This window comes from Tiliqua scincoides, chromosome 8 (assembly GCF_035046505.1).
Source record: "Tiliqua scincoides isolate rTilSci1 chromosome 8, rTilSci1.hap2, whole genome shotgun sequence".
Classification (NCBI taxonomy): domain Eukaryota; kingdom Metazoa; phylum Chordata; class Lepidosauria; order Squamata; family Scincidae; genus Tiliqua; species Tiliqua scincoides.
The window spans coordinates 46,021,933-46,039,173 of NC_089828.1; the positions used below are offsets into that span (position 1 = coordinate 46,021,933).

The 17,241-nt window shown below is 45.9% G+C and overlaps 1 protein-coding gene across 5 annotated transcripts in view; it reads left to right on the forward strand.

Moving 5' to 3' along the window:
• The window catches only part of MYO18A (myosin XVIIIA), a 146,460-nt gene that overhangs the window by 26,381 nt on the left and 102,838 nt on the right, over window positions 1–17,241 (forward strand). For 3 of the 5 annotated variants that reach the window (XM_066636517.1, XM_066636518.1, XM_066636520.1), the window contains exon 1: window positions 14,738–14,897. The exons of the other annotated variants lie outside the window; for them this stretch is intronic. The gene's annotated coding sequence lies outside the window, so the exon portion shown is untranslated. Of the gene's footprint in view, window positions 1–14,737; window positions 14,898–17,241 lie in introns of those variants that run through there. 5 annotated transcript variants of the gene reach the window in all.

Here is a 17,241-nt window from a genome sequence, read left to right on the forward strand (position 1 = left end):
TGGAGTGTAAACAAGCCATGGCAGGCTCTTTGGACAAAACCGTTGCCTCTTTTGCTGTGGGAGAAACCGGTACTGCGCTTGAAATTCCTTCTGAATGTGGAAGGGCCATCTGTGATGCTAGTGGGAACATGGCAGTGGTGTGCTTGAACGCCCGTCTGTGCCGCCTTGCTGTGCCGAAACCTGGAACGGCTCACCAAAGAGTTTGCACTGCAGGGGGCACGTCTTTCTACCCTTGAGGGGCAGATGACTGCTCTGGAAGACGTCAGAGAGTCTATTGAGAACTGTGAGGGAGAATTGTTGCCAATGAGCTGCCTCGATACTTGGCTGCTGAGGGAAGGTGGGGTCATTTTGCAAGGAAGATATGGCAAAGAGCAGGCAAAGTCCTTGTTGCAGTGTAAACTCCTTATTGTATCCTTGCTGAAGGCTTTCATAAATTCCTCTGGATAAATTGCCATTTTGGTAACTGGGAATGCTGAGATGTGAGAGTTTGTATCCCTCTTCTTTTGTATGTTGGAAGACTCACATGCATCTCTGTGCTTTTCCTCTGACAACAACAGCCTTTCCAGTCAATAAGGAAACAAATTTTATTCTTATGTGAACCCTAATCTACCAGCACTAGCATGAAATTGCATCTCCATAATGCAGATGGAAATTTTCATGTCAGAACGGCTCTCAAATATTTAGCCCAGCTTGCTAAGTTTGAGTGTCTCACCAAGGCGACAATCCTTCAGCTTCTGTTTTCATAGTGATACTTTTTGCCTTCTGACACCCCTTCCTTCCCACTGTTGCCAAAAATATTCTCGGTGTTTGAAAGCTCAGGAAAGCAGAATTCATTATGCCAAAATCCAAACGAGCAAATGTGCTTGATTGCAGAATCTATTTCAAGTGCATAATTTGGAATGTACCTTCCTCTCCTTTTTTTTCTTGGCAAATGCACAGCCTTGGGCTAGATGCACATGGAAGCCTCTGAGGAGAACACTTCCATCAAGGAGAATGCTCTGCAGAATGTTTGCAGGGGATCATTATGTGCCCCTCACTCAATTCTTGGGGACAACTGAGTGAGCAGGAGGCAGTGATTGACCCAAAAGGTGCTGTGTGTGGGATTTTGTTTCAGGCAGGTAGCTGGTAGCTCAGGTAGCTGAGACTGAAGCCCAGGGAGGCAAACTGTAGTAGTTCAAGGGTTGGGTACTGTAATTGGAAAATTCAAATGAGGGCAACGGAAGACAGGCAGGTAATGGAGAAAATAGGCAGGCAAGAATGGAGAAATAGTCTTGGCTTTGGTGGCTAGCAGGATGTTCAGGTGTGGAAGTCTGACCTGGAAGAGGCAGTAGAATATGTAGATGTGTACTGTGTATCTATGGCTGTCCTAGTCACTCAGAATCTGGGATGCCCTTCAAAATGATTCCAGGCTGACTACTTTGCTTCCAGACAGGAAGGTTCCAACTTTTAGTCATGGGAGAACTTTTTGTGCTGATGAGGTCTTTAACTGAGGAATGTGCTACCTTCAAGCAAACAAACCAGTTTCCTACTTCCATGGTTGTGCAATCAGCTTGTCTGCAAGGGAGGGGCCTTTTCGGTCTCTGGGTGAGCCCGGAAGCAAACACAGCCCCCACGTCATGAGCTGTCTTGGGAAATCAGGACAGAGTTGAAGGTGCATGTTTCTGACAGGTAATACATTGGCCTAGCTAAAGCTTCTGTGTCGACTTAGATTATCTGAGGATTGATGGAGAAGGGACAGGTGTTGCTGTCTTACCTGCCAAAAGGTGTTGTAGATTCACTTGCATTTCAGTATCCCAGGTGCAGACTTGTGGGTGGGTGAGAGGGCCTTGTGTTTCTTTCCCGCCACCCTGGCCCAGCTAAGTTATTTGGAATGTTTCTGGTCCTAATTTAAATCCAAATTGTCCTCTCTTCTTTCTAAGACAGGAAATGATATACATATTTGGGGGCATTGCTTTGGAACTATGCCCTTTTTCTTGCACTGGAAAAGCATGCCTCTGTATGTGGAGACCGAAAACTTCAGATTTCTGGTTTAAAACTTTGGTGAGAGGAGGAGACTCCTGTGAAATGAAGGCATTTGTTCTTGGCCCCAGTTGGTCAGTGATGGGGAGAGTTATTTCGAGCCCCCCACCCCACATGGCATGCTTTGCATAGGGCCCCTTTTCTCTAAAGAACTATCTGCTTGCCTTTCTGCTTCTTCTCACCTCCTCTTATTGCTTAATATGGGACAGAAACTAATATGGGACAAAACAATTGGAAGTGTAGAAAGGCCCTTCCCTGCTTCTTCCTGGATCAGTGTACGATAACAGGGAAAATGAAACCAGGCATTACGCTGCTTTCCTTGCTTATTGTCAATCGTAGCAGTGTCTTTGCAGTCACTGATCAGGGCTCTGAATGTGATAGCAGTTGCTTGGGTAGACCAGGTGCTTTCAGATTTTCTACTGTCAGATAACTTTTTCCTTGTTGCTTGCCAAGGAACGCATTGTAGAAAATTCTGGGGCATGTTTTAGGGTGTACTGTCTGTTCGTGTGGGGTAGTGTTTTCCAGTCTTGAGGAGCCCGCAGTTCACGGAGGCAAAAATTGGAATCGTTGTGGATCACATGCAATCCCCCTCCCCCCTGCACACAAAAATTACAATTAAATTTGTGATAATTAGAGAAGATTTATTAGAGATCTGTTATTTATAGAGAAGATTTGTGGATTGCTGCTTTTGATGCTGGCTGTGGGCGATCTGTTCTCTACCCTCTTTGATGGCCTGTGGGGAACTATCTCCTGAGCGAGTGCGCCCCCACGGACTACCAGAAAGGGTGGAGAATGGACCAGCTGCAATCAACACTTCAGAACAGCTGCTGGTGATCCGTGGGGAGATAATGGAAGTGATCAAAGGCAGTTTTTTTCCTTAGACATCACAGACCACTTCTCAGGGTCTCGCGGACCAAGGATTGGGAACCAGTGATGTGGAGCAGGTGCCAGGCCTGTTAGGCTTCCTGGTGCCCTGCTTGAACTAACAGTGTGTCATGTACACCAGGAAGGGCACCAGAAAGTGCAAGCTGGTGCAAGCAGGGCACCAGGAAGCCTAACAGGCCTGGCACCTGCTCCACATCACTGGTTCCCAATGCTGTTTTATAGCTGTATGTTACTGTCTACCATGACTGATCTTCTCATGGAGAAATATGAACAAGCACTGGAGAAAAAGGAAGGCAGTATCCCAGTGTTGTAGGTCTGGTACTGGGGTCATCTCATTCAAACTTTTTTAATTTGGGCTTAGCACTGATGAGTTTCAACAGATACGAAATTATAAGTTGGAATTGTGGGAGATTTGTTTATCCTTGTGGTACACATCAGATACTTAACCTTTGTACCACAAACATCTGTGGGCTTCTGGTTTTGACCAAAACCACTGGAAGTTTCTGGAAGGTCTCTCACTTGCTGCATGATGCTGCCATGCTAATGGGCAGTGTGTGTGTGTGTGTGTGTGTGTGTGTGTGTGTGTGTGTGTGTGTTTTATTCCTCACTACTACAGGTGGCTGAAGGGGAATTTGGGCTCAAAAGAGGTCAAAAATATAGAATTAAACTCTGCAGAATATTAAACTAATATTGAAGCATTCCGCCACTGCTGTTCCTGCTTGCCAGCGTGTCCTCTTCCCAGGTCTTGTCTCAGCACTGCATGGATGGGAGCAATTTCCTGTCGTCAGAATGAGCTGCCCTCCCAGTCTTTGAGCAGTCCATATTGAAGTAGCTGGAAGCAGTAGTTACGGTAATTCCCTTGCATTCTTAGAATGTAAGGAGGTGACAATTGCTGGCAGATCCCAACTTGTGTATCTTCTGGGCTAAAAATGAAAATTTTGAAATTTTGCACCACGAAAGTCACAATTCTGTGACCCATTTCCCAGAGTTTTTTCCCCGTTGCAAATCCTGAACCCCTCTCATGGAGCTTCTATTGATCATGGAAGAGAAATTGCACAAGTGCAACATGGAGGACCCTCTTCCCCCCAAACTGGGGTCTTGTGGGACTAGCTGTTGCCAGAAGCAAAATACGATATTGTCTCCTGTAACAGCTATAACACAGTTTCTTTATAGCACTCTGTCCTGAGTATACGTATTTTTATTAGTATTATAAAAAAGAAAAAGGTTAAAATCTGTACAAATGGTCAAAGGTTCAGTGCAGAAAAGTACAGCTATCCTTGTGGTGTGGTGTCTTCAAAAATTACAATTAAAAATGTATTCTAATTAGTGCTATGCCAATGACAGCAGTATATTCTGGCTAGCCCGGGACCAGTTTTTGCTGCCCGGAAATGCTTTGGGAGAAGAAAAAGTGGGCAAGCCAGTCTACCCTGTAGTACCAAAGAAAGTTGTAACCTGAGTGATCCTCCTGGAAGCAGCTCTTCCCATCATCTTCTAATGCTGCCATGTAGGAGGAATGATAATGGCACTCCTGGTCAGTTTTGTAGCAGGCTCCAACCCAGTGCACTGGTGAGTGAACATATCTACATTATAACGTTAAATTGCATCCATGGAGCTCCCTGCAGCACCATGAATGCTGGCACTGCTTGTAGGAGGTAAGGAAACCCCCTTCTGTTCCTGGCAGTGGCACTATCCTGGGGATCATATCACTGCTTCCCTTCCTCCACGTCCCTTAAAGGGGCATAGGCCAGTGCGTCGCAGGCTGTTGAGTCGTGACCCACCAATTTGGGAACCACTTCTCTATAGTGGTGTTTCACACAGCACTCTGTTTTTCAGGAACATATATATGGCATTATAGGAGGTATAGTTGTATTTGGGAGTTCAGTTATGGATCTCCCTCTTAATGTGTAGTTTGGCCCTACGAAATAGGATAGCAGTGAGGTTATTGATGTTTCTTGTTTCTTAGATTTCACCAGAGATGGCATATATTTGAACCATAAGGGCTAGAAACATATTTTAGATAGAAAACCGAGTTTCTCAGGATGCATATTGTGGCTTCTCTGTTGCCTGCAGAATTGTGCAAGGTACACACCTTTGAGTGAAACTCCCATAACTTAGGCTGTTGAAACTGGCCTGGGCCGTAGTTGGTGTTTGGGAATGGGTTTGTGGTATGGGGTTGAGGTTGGTGGTGGGAGATTTGCAAAAACAGGAAACTGCCTCTGGGCTCAGACTGAAAATCTCTCTGCAGACTCTGATGAGGAATGAGTGGAATCTGCTGGCAGAGCACAAACCCTTGAGCTGCCAACAAGCCAGATGTTTGCAGGGGGGCTGTGTGGAAGGAACCAGATTCCTGAGGCTCAGCAGGGCAGCCAAGGGGGAATGTGACTGCTTACCAGACGCTGCTTTCTCCAGCCGCCTCAAAATGACCAGACCCCCCTGTAGGCATGCTGCTCTTGGGGACTCTTATCTTTGCTTCATCCATCCTTAAATCTCTATGGCTTTCAGGAGGGAGATGTATGGGTCAAAGGAATCATTCCTCCAAATTCTACTTGGCATATAGCTCTGGAGTTCCAGCCAGAGCCCAGAACTACTTTCCTGGCTCTGGATTCTTGCTGGCCTGGTCTCCTGCTATTATCTTGTGATGTTTGATATTGGAGGCCCATAGCTCAGGAGCAGAGTGCATATTTCTCATGCATGCAGAAGGCCCCAAGAGATCTTGGCTTGCAGGACTGATGAAGACCCTTCTTTGCCTGACATTTTGGAGAAAACACTACCAGTCAGAGCAGAGCACTGATTGTATGGAAGCGAGGTGGTCTGTACAGCTTATGTTCATGTACTCCCCCAATCCATATCTGCTCTTTTAACAGCTCCGAGGTTTCTGCTTCGTTGCCTGCATTTGTCCTGCAGTGGCATTGGGGCATCTCATTCACCCAACTCAGTCTCAGTCCTTGCTTATGAGAGGCAAGATGGGAGTAGTGGTACAATTTACTGTCAACGTGTGCTTACATTAGCTCTTTGTTGTTGGTTTTCTGCTGGAATGTATTGCTGACTACTCACTTGTTCAGTAGTAGTTGGCATTAATCTCCCCTGAAAGATCCAGTGGAAGCCAACTTCTGCTTCCCTTAGGGTGCTTGCTAGAGGTCTTACAGGCCATTTGGGCAATAGAAAAATGAAACTGGAGAAGACTAAAGCATTTGGGACTTTTAAGTTGGAAAAAGACTATTAAGGCTACAGTCCTATACACGTGTATGGGGCAGGGGGTAAATCACATTAAACTCAGTTGGACTTACATCTGAGTAGATATGCAGAGGGCTACACTGTAAGGGGGATACATGGTAGAAGTTTATAAAATTTTGCATGGTATATAGTTATATGTGTGTATGGTATACAGTGGTTATACATGTGTTTTCCCCTCTTGTAGATTTAGAACAAGCATGGTGAAATGGAAGGCGCAGTGAATTCAGAGCAGACCAAAGGAAGCACTTAATTACATAGTGTGTAAATAGCTTATGGAATTCACTGCCACAAGGTGTCTAAGGCCAAGTTGTCTTAGATGGCTTTGAAAATTAGCTGTGGTAGCTAAAGGAACCCTCCATGTTCAGATACAGTGTGCTGCTGAATGCCAGTTGCGGGGGAGGGGGGGAGCTTAACAACTATTCATCTCCTGCCTTTTTGGAAGCATCTTCCTGGTTACTGTTGGAAATGGGATGCTAGACTAGGTGGACCTCTGCTCTTGTCTCTTCTTATGTGCTTAGACAGGGTGTAAATTCTGTTCTAGAAGCACAACTGATATGGGAATGTGTGGGGTTTTTTACTAGTTTTCATCTTGAAGCACCAGAGTTAAAGACAAGCAGGTGTTTGAGCCCCGTTTAGCTGAAAGCACAAATATTATAGGAGTGAAGTAGTTCTCAAGTTGCTGTAGGAGTGGGCCAGTGTGATTGTGCCAAGGGGGCAGGGGGTGAATGTTCCACATGTTTGCAGCCTTTTTTTGAGAGGGCCAGTTTAGTATCCCTAGCAGATGCTGTCCTTACAGAGCACCTTGTAAGGAATTAATTGTCTGGGATTGGGTTTTTTGTTTGTGTAGCAAATGTGGTCAGCCATCTGCCAGATATACTCCCTGATGAAAGAGCTGTGTGCCCCTCTGCTGTGCATGGCTATAGACTGCAAGGGGACAGGGAAGGGGTGGAACTGATCCTGCTTTCCTTGATCTTGCCTCTCCATCCATTTGAAATCAAAGGGTGTGTTTGAGCTCCTGATCCATAGTGTCTCTTCACCAGCTGTTGGAGGGCTGCTCCTATTGTAAACATTGCAGTCAGAAGTGTTGATCCCAGCATGTGGCGCAGCTTGGAGTATGCTGGGAGATGTACATAGTCCTGTTGAACTTGTATCTCAGTGGTTCCCACACATTTAGCACTGGGACCCACTTTTTAGAATGAGAATCTGTCAGGACTCACCGGAAGTGATGTCATAACTGGCAGTGACATCAAGCAGGAAAATGTTTAACAATCCTAGGCTGCAATCCTACCCACACTTACCTAGGAGTAAGTCCCATTTACTGTCATTGTTAAAAGAATATACATAGCAGCTTGTTAAAATTATAGCTCTGTAACATTTCCCCAAATGCAGTCACATACCATTGGAGCATCAAATCTAATATATTAAAAATAAAATATGGGGACCCACCTGAAATTGGCTCGCCACCCACCTAGTGGGTCCCGACCCACAGTTTGAGAAACACTGTATCTCATTCCAAGTCTTTGCCTTCTGCTGTACCACTTCACACGGTCCACCTATCTGAAGTACCACCGGAAGTAACTGGCAATGAGATCACTGCCAGTTACGTCTGGGTTGGGAGGCCAGATGCGATGTGACAGACACCAGTAAGAGGCTCAGGGTGGACTGGAGGGCTTTTTCGAGTGTGGCAGCAGGTGTCCAGGGGTCCCTTGAGTACCACCAGACACCACCTCAATTACCACTGGTGGTACCTGTACCACTGGTTGAGAATTACTGCTTGAGGCAATTTCCTAACAAACGGACCCTAGAGAGCAATTCCAAGGTCCTTGTTTCTTTTGAAGCGCTGATTATTACAGTATTTATATTTTCTGGGCATACTCTGAGTGTAAAATGTTGGGAGTCAGGGTTAAACGAATTATTCTGTGGAGGTGATCAGAATTCTAATGTGGCCTAGCTAAAGGAGGTTGTAGGGATTCCCTCTGGATGAAGATTGAGGATGAGAACATTAAAACAGCTCTTTGGATCCCTGGCGAGCTCTCATTGAATTGGCTGATTTCATTGCATGAGACCTTCTTCATGAGTGCTGAGGTTGTGCTTTCTTCCTGATCCTGGATACTTTGAATTTCTGTGCTGGGCAGATGGTATTCTGCAGGCAAAAGCCTTGGGTTTTCCTGGGGCTGCCTGCAGTTCTCCTTCCTTGATTGGTATTTTCCTTGGTACAGGCAGACACAATCCCTTGCATCTAATGGCATTCCAGCATGAGAGCTTCTGGGCTTGTGGCAAGGAGCCCACGGAGGGGGTGCTTGGTTTTGTCAGAAACTCATCGGGTCAGGAGGAGGCAGCTGGGATTTTATGTTCCCTTTTGGTCTTGTTCTCTTTCCAATTTGCTCTGTACACTTTCTGGTTTTATTATTATTAAGAATATTTATATACCACTCTTTAACAATAGTCCACAAAGCGCTTTACATAGTAAAATAAGTCAATGGTTTCCTGTCCCCACAGGGCTCACAATCTTAAAAAATACACTAGCAATGGCCACTGGAAAAGGCACCATGCTGGGATGGAGAGGGGCAGTTCCTCACCCCTGCAAGATTGAAGAGGAGCACCACTTTAAATGGTGCCTCTTTGCTTAGTTAGCAGGGCAAGGTTGTACCATCTTCTGAATTTCTCAGCTGTGCATGTCAGTTTTCAAACTTCCTTTCTTAGATATGTATTCTCTTGGTGGCTGTGTGCTTTTGGAAGTTCTACCCTCCAGTGGGTGCTCTTTCCCTAAATTAATTTCCCCCTCAACAGTGTAACAGTGTGTGGATCCCCCAAGAAGATTAGAGGAAGCAGAAGGGAGTTATTTGTTTTGAACTCCCCTTCTCTGCTAGGCTAATTGGGGGGTGGGGATTTCCTTTGGGTGCCTTGCTAACTTTTGGTGTCTATTTCATACAAGGTGAAAGTCAAGCATGAACTCGGGCAGACCTTAAAACGTACCCTGGTCCTCTTGTTGCGGACAGCTGGCTTTGGTAGCTGCTTTTGCCTTCCCCTGCAGTGCTGTAGGAGGTTATCTTTTGTTTATCCCTTGTGGATTCTGGTCAGAAGGAAATCTTTGGAAAGGTATTGTAGGAAGCCGATGTCCGGCTAGAGCAGCCACTTTCAACCTTTTTCATCTAAAATGGTGAAGGCACACCATCAGTTTTTTGACCACTGATAAAGCACACCACACTGCTGGTGGGGTGGGGGCTCACATCTCCCCAATGGCCTTACTAATGACCTTCCCCCAAACTCCTGTGACATACTTGTGAACCATTAGTGGCACACCGATGTGCTGTGGCACATAGGTTGAAAAGGGCTGGGCTAGAGCCTGCTGGTCAGTTTCTTAAGTGGAATGACTTGGTGATGGAGAACAGGAGGAAGAGCTCTGTGGTGTTGGTTGCCCTGCTGAGTGCATTCTGCCCTTAGCGAGCGAAGGAGTGCAGGTTTGCGTCCACCTCTGCTGGAACTCTTTGTATATGATACTGGTTCTTTGGGGTGCCATGTCTGGCCAAAAGAGAACCGGGAGTGCTTGCTCACTTGTGTGCTCTCTCTCTTTCTGACTCCAGGCTTTCCTCAGGGGCTTCACAGAGGGCTTGTTTGGAGCAGGGGCAGGAAGCAGCCAGCTGTCAACTGAATGGATCCTGCTGTGCAGTTTCCTCTGCTGAGCAACCTATTTAGGCCAGAATGTGAGACAAACAGGAAAGTTTTGATGATGATGAGTCCCTGGGCTACTGGCCTTCAGGAGACATTTTGGAGCCAAGTGTGTAGTTGAGCCTAACCCTCCCTTTCCCCTCAACCCAGTTTTTTCCAAGGAACAGTATGGGCTTTGGAACTGGTTGTGCTAAGGAAGGCAAAGCTGAGTAACTGGAGATAAAGAAGGTCACAAGGAACTGGATGAGGGCTGGAAGCTTGGAAAGGGATGAGGGTATCTTGGGGGCAGTGGGGACTTCAATGAGTAGTTCTTTTCTGGGTTGAGCATTTCTGTAGCTCATTGTTTAACCTCAGCCTCATTGTCTCTCCATTTGTTCTGTCTCTCTGGGATCCTCTTGAGGTCTACTGGGGGCTAGGAAAGTGGGGATCAAAGGGATCCCTTCTTGGGGAGAAGTGGTAGCTTAGTGGTAGAATACAGGCTTTATATGGAGAAGGTCTCAGGTTCAGTTCCCAGCAGCATCTTCAGGGTGGACTGGAAAAGATATCTAGAGAGCTGCTACCTGTCAGTACTGAGCTAGATGGACCAATTTAGTAGAAGGCAGCTTCATATGTTTGTTTAATCATGTTTTCACCTACTCCTCTTTAGGAACTTAGGCCAGCTCACCTGGAGTCATTTCACGTTGTATTCACTGCAATTCTTGCAGAGAGACTTGTCCAAGCCCACCAAGGAGCAATCATGGCTCAGTGGAATTTGAACCCTGGTTTCCCTATCCAAGTAAACATGTTTTCCACTACACTGTACTGGTTTAATGAAATTGTCTGGACTGATGGCTAAGTCCTTGTCTTCATTCTCCAGACAATAACCAGTAAAAACAGGAATGTGTATATTTCTCTTTTTGGTAGCACATAACTGGATTCATTTGTTTCAGTCAGCTACAGCTATTACTCTGTGGTCTAAATTGCATAGGTGGATCAGTGCAGGGCTCATTTTACTGTGCAGCAAGGGGTTGGACTAGATGATCTTGTAATCCCTTATCTCCTGTGATCCTGTTGGAAGCCACGTTTGTGGCCTTGAAGCTTCCTAGTGATTTTGAGCCAGTCACTATATCTTAGCCTTGCCTTCCTCACAGGGTGGTTGTGAGGACAATAGGAAGGAAGGGACCATGTATACCATCCTGAGCTCCTTGGAGGAAAGGAGTTATAAAAATGAAAACAAGACAAAACAAATAGCATTCATGAAATCTAACTTCAGTGCATGGACTGTTGCACCTCTATTGTCTGTTCTCCATCAATTCTAGTTCTCTTAGACTTCTCCAGTCCCATTTCTGTCCAGTAGATGGCACCAGCATATAGCACTTTTTTTGTGTGTGTGAAGACTTATAGGAAATAGGATCTGTATTAGGCTATTAAATCAATAGTTGGCTCCACTCTCCCAACATTCCCAAGAATGCTGGGTGTCTACAGTGGGACTACATAGGATGGGGCAATGCAGATAGGATACGACTGGATTCTCAGAGTTAGCTAGTGCAGAGGTGGTAAGCAGGTATAGTCGCAATTACAGTGATTAGAGATGGGAGAAAATGGTGATAACGAAATAAACACATAACACCACTTCTGCACTTCTCATTTTTGTAAAATAACCCTTCCCAAAAAATTCTGTGGAAAAAAATAAAACTGTTTTCTTTGGTTTTTATTTATTATTTAATGGGTGGGGTACATGGTTAATGACTGTGACTGCCCTGCTGACACTATACCAGCTATATCACCTGCCTAGTACACTTTTAAAGCAATGATAATTTATAATCATAATGTAAATTTTGAATAAAAACACAACACCACTTTCGCTCATCTAACTTTGGGAAATACTGAAATTCGTAAAAAATATAGCTGTTTTCTCTCACCTCTACCAATGTCGTGCCTGTTTCCTTTCTCTCACATAAGTGAATCCCTCTTCCTTCCTTTTAAAACATTTTTTGTTTGCCCCGTATATATTCCAAATATTATACTGCTTGGGGCAGTTACTCTTAAACGTGAAATGTTTTCATTCTTTCCAGGCTTCACAATGATAGCAACACTCTCAAGTGGTATCTTAAGTGGAGAATTTTTTTATTTCACATCTTAAACATAGTTATGGGGATGATAAATGGATAACCCTTGGAATACATTGGCCCATAGAACAATTTTTGTTCTCTAGCAGCCTTACCACTTGTTAAATCAAGGTTGGTTAAATTTCTCATCCCCAGAATCATTTATGTGAGCACCTTTTGTTACCAGTTGTGTGAAGTGAAGACACCATACTTAGTTTTGTTTGTCCTGTCCAATAGATAGTTTTGAGGCATTATTATAGAGACCAACCACCTTGGAGAGTTTGACTTATGTGCCTGAATCTCTCCCCTCCCATTTCAAGAATAGAGGGGCCCTGAAAATGCAAAAGCTGGCAATATTTGATCTTAGCTGTAGTTCTTACCTCCAGAATCCTTGAAGGTGGAGAGAAGGGGGTGTTGAAGAAAAAAGGCAAGAAGGTGGGCAGTTAAGGGTAAATGGAACAAAATGTGACTTTCTGGGGTTGGCTGCAAGAAAGGAGCAGCAAATATACTGAGGAAGGGTAGTTAGTTTTGGGATTCTTATGTAGTCACTGAAATCGGCCTTTATTGAGAAGCAGGAGAACTAAGTTCTAAAGAAGTTTGGAAAGGAGTGCAAATGCCCTGTTGGTTCTGGTTTGCAGACTTTGTTTACAGACTTGTTTACAGACTTTGCTCCTCCCCCCAACCTGGTAACCAGCAACCCACCTAGTCAAGGGTGGGCTGAGCTGAATATGCCTTTTCCTCATTGTGTGGTGTGGCTTGCTTATGGAAGTTATCCCTCAAAGCACTGGTTTTGTAAGTGCCTCATTCTATGCTTAATATTCTGAATCTGGGAATGGAGGGGCTGAGACATACTGAAAGCACCCTGTTTTTAGGAAAGGAGCAGATAGTGTCTAAGATTAGGGGTACAGAGCAGCACCTCCTTCCTGGATTTATAAACTAAGCTGAGAGGGGGAAGGGAAGGCTCATCATCTAGGAAGAGGCACCAGTTCAGCTATGCAAGCCAAGCCCCTGAAGGACTTGTTCCCCCAGCCCCTCACCCTTCCTCGATCCTGTGCCTATTTATAACTCATTCAGCCAGTATGCAGGGCTGTCAGAACAGAGACACTCCTGACCAAGGGAAATGTGACTTTATACAAACATTTTGTAAAGTTGGGTGGACAGAGCAACTGTAATGTGGGGTAGCTTGTCTGGTCTTTAGTCTTGGGGAAGAGACCAAATAAATTGAGCAATAATAGCATTAAGAATCACCTTTGTGGGTCAGATCAAGATACATCTAGTCCCACTGTTTGTTTCCAAGAGTGGCCAATCAGATGCCTCCTTGGGGAAACTCTAAAATGGTACGGGAAGGCAACCACCTTCCTGTCTGTTCCCAGTACCCAGAAAGATATACTGCCTCCATACATGAAGGATCCACTGAGCTATCATGGTTAATAGCTGTTAAGCCTATTCTTCTATGAATGTGTCTCATTCTTTTAAAGCATCAGTTACGAGAATGGTTCAAACTGCCTCATGCAGCCAGTGGTGGCCTCAGGCAAGGCCCTGTTGTCTTAACCCAGTTCCCTGTCTGCCTGCAAGAACTTGCCCACTAAGTCGCACCAAAGGAAATGCTGGGTATGACTTTAAGCATGGTGGAGCGATTGAGCTCTGTTTGCACACCTATTTGAGTGAACTTCACCCTGTTGTAGGAATAAATAGCACAGCAGGCGCCCCCATGGGAAGAAGTAGGAGCTCTTAGCTTTCAGCCCCCATGTGCGCTTTCCCTCCAGTATAAGTGGTTTGTATTGTGGAAGTATTGGCTAGTGGTGCTTCCTGGGAATGCATGTGGCCCTGCTGAGGTCAGCCCCTTGGCATGTGCCATGTCTTTTGAAATGTCCCCCTTCCCCACCCAGTCAAGTGGAAGGAAGCTCTTCAGTTCGTCCCCTTTTCCTGGTACTGAGTGTTGGTAACCATGGAAATGGCTGCACGTTTGCTGTGTGTCTTTTTTTTTAGCAGCATCTATAGTTTTATAGGTTTTAGTTGGAAGGGAGTCCATGGATCACCTTGTCTATCCCCCCGCTTGATGGCTGAATATTCTGGGATTATATAACGTCTCTGGTAGATGCTTCCCCAACGCTTAATGAATTTGCAGCTCGAGGAGGGCTTGAAAATTGTTGCTCAGAGGCAAGTGGTGTGATGCTTTACTCTTCAAATGTTGCTACCCCCACCAGGCTGGAAGATGCAAACAAACTGCTTTCTTCCAGTGACTCAGCAGAGTGCGAGCAAATGCTCACTACTAAGAGCCCCACACAGTATAACCCAGACCATAACTGTGAAGCAGTGCAGGAAACTTAACACGTGTTTCTACAATGAGAGAATACTTATTTTTGTGAAGTGGTTGAACAGTACAGAATTCACTGCCAGATTTAATCTGGCAGTGAGCTGCTGCTGTATGAAAGTAATGCACCCTTCTGTGTTTAGCATAGTGATTCTTTTTCTGGAAGCCTGTGTGCGCAAGGAGTACTGCGGGTGCCGTTTCCTCGCTGCTTGTGTGACATAGCCATATATATGGCCAAAGACTTGATATTGTGGGTGAGGAATTGGCAAGCTGAGCAACAGACTCAGAGAATGGTTTCCTGCAGTAACGGCTTGGCTGCCAGACACCCACATCACTTCCTCTCCCTGGTCTGTGATGATGAGACTTCTTCTCTTTCCTTCCAGCTACCTCGCTGCCCCCCCACTCCAACCCTGGTTTTCTTCACATGTGGGTTGTAAAAGACCTGCTTGTTTGAGACTCAGGCCAGGGGGCAGCTGGGGAACAGCAATGTCTGCTTCGCATTCTCGGCTATTTTTAGGTTGACTGTATCAGCTCAGCTGTCCCTCTGCCTCCGGCCGTTGCGCAGCGGAGTGACACTTGGCTTACCTATCGCATTTCGTTCGCTCCTTTTCCAACGGAAGCCCTGCTGGGGTGCCTGCTCTGCTGCCTCCTCTGAGTGTCTGTGGGGCTTTAGCCTCCCCCAGCCCTTGGTAAGGTAGAAAACTCTTCAGGTAACATGCCCTGGCTCACAGTGGAGGGGTGGTGGTGGCTCGGAGGAACAGTGAAGGAGTGACTAGTTTGGGGGGGGGGTTTGCTTTGACTCTTGTGGCTTACGGGACAGCCAGGAGCAGGCCACTATTGGTACTCTGCTCTATTTATAGTTGCTTCTGCTCAAGGGGGTTGGAGACTGTTCTGCTGCAGTTTCCCAGTCATTGATTTAGCAAAAGGTTCGATTTCCCCCCTCCCCTTCTCTGATTCCGTCTCCCCCTGGTTTAAGGAAAAACGGGAATAGCAGGAATACTTTACTCCTGGCAGGAAAAGAGTATGGCAAAAATGGAGTGTGGCAGACCCTGGTTTTTCCATGTGGCCAGTTTCACTGCCCTGTGTGCTGTGTGGCTGACTGGTGGGGAGGAAGCTAACCAGCCTGGGAAATGCTAACCCCAACTTGCTTTATAACTTCAAGTCAACCCTCTGAATTGATTTGCTGGGGCTACTCTCTTGCAAAGGCTTGGTGTGAGTGCTTGGGTGCTTCTTCAGAAGATTTGGTGGGCTGTGAAGGATCTAGGTCTGCTCCTCTAGGCTGGCTGATGAGAGCATGTGTGGAGTTGACAAGGCACTTGTGGCTGAGTTCAGGTTTTGAGGCCAAGGAGTCCCCAACCACCATCCTTGCAGAAAGATCAGCAAGCTTCTTGACTCAGAACAGTTCCTCAAGTGCAATTGTTTGTGTGCATTCTAACCTTCCATTTCTGTACAGTGTGAGTACTGGGGAGTGATATACTATGGCTTGAAAATATCTGTTTGTTTTTTTTTTAAAGCAAGTTTCTAGCAATATCATCATTAGAGAAACTTGAAAATATAGAGCGGAGCCTGATGAAATCTCGGAAGCTGGAGTAAGGTTGGATGAGCAGATGTTTGGTCCTTAGTATGTGGGAATTCAGTGCATTGTCCCTCTCCATGGATAGCAGATAAATAGCCAAGGCATGGCTATGACTCACAGAGCCAAAAAAGGCAATATGTTCCTCACCCCTTGTGGAGGGCTAGTGTCTCTTGTCCTCTGGCATTGGGAGAAGCTGTGGCTCAGAGGCTGAATGCCCAAAGTGAGCAGGGTGAGTAAGCAGTGGCTGGGTTGCTGACCTGACCCTCTCCCTGTTTAAGCTGTTCATGCAGAGGAGGCTTCGCCAGGCAGTAGCAGCAGTCACCTGACATGGAGTCAGTGCCTCAGAATAACTGCTGAGTAAAGTATTCTACATAAGAATATAAGAACAGCCCCACTGGATCAGGCAATAGGCCCATCTAGTCCAGCTTCCTGTATCTCACAGCGGCCCACCAAATGCCCCAGGGAGCACATCTCTGTCTAGAGTGAGGTGCAAAGGAAGGTATGTGGTGTGCCAAAAGAATTCCCTCTTCCCTACCTGTCTTGGGGACTCGGGGACCAGGGGTAGCATGCCAAAAGCCCAGGTGCCCCACCAGCTTTCCCCAGTGCTTGCCGCCTCTCTAGTGGAGAGGAAATGGCTGCCTTTGTGCCTGCTGATCTGTGCCCTACAGCTGGTGGCAGAATTGAGGGGAGTCTTTGTTAACTGGGATGTCTCCCCATTCACTGTGCCAAAGCCCATTAGCTGATCAGGCAGCCTCAGGACTCACTGACAATAGATGGGGGGGGGGGAGTCCATGAAATGTGCTTTAGCATGGGGGATTTTGGCATTAGGTTGGCATTGTGCACAGCACCCCACTGCTGGAGAGAAGCCAAGCCTCACCCTTTCCAAATGGAACCAGGGAGGGACTGTTAAAGTCATTCTCACTGAAGACTTGGGAATGGACTGCTTTGCCTCCTGGTTTCTGTCGTGCTGGGTTAGCTATTTAATCTGTCAAAGGCAGGAAACTGAAGAGTTTTCCCTTTTACTTTGTGCTGCCTGTGTGGGACAGTTTAGTCAGTGTCTTGCCGGATGTGTTGCGCGAGGAGTCGTGTAGAATCAGAGCTCTGTTTCAGCTAGCCTAGTATTCTCCTGCTCAGCAGCAATCAGCCAGGTGCTTTGGGGTGGAATGAGTCTTGCAAGGAAGGCAGAGCCATTGTCTCGGAACATGGAAGCAGTTGTTGGTTAAGTATGTGTGCATGCCTGTATATATCTGTATGAGTAAGTTTTGGTTGCATTCTGCAATCATAAATGAATTTCAGACTTTCAGTCAATTAAATAATTGTCAATCGGATGAGTGTATTTAAGTTTATTAAAAAATTTATATCCCACCTGTCCCTTGCCAAGGCAAATGCCCATGGTGGCTTACAGAGTTCAGTTAAAAAGACAATAAAACTTATTATATATAAAGCAATGAGTTTTA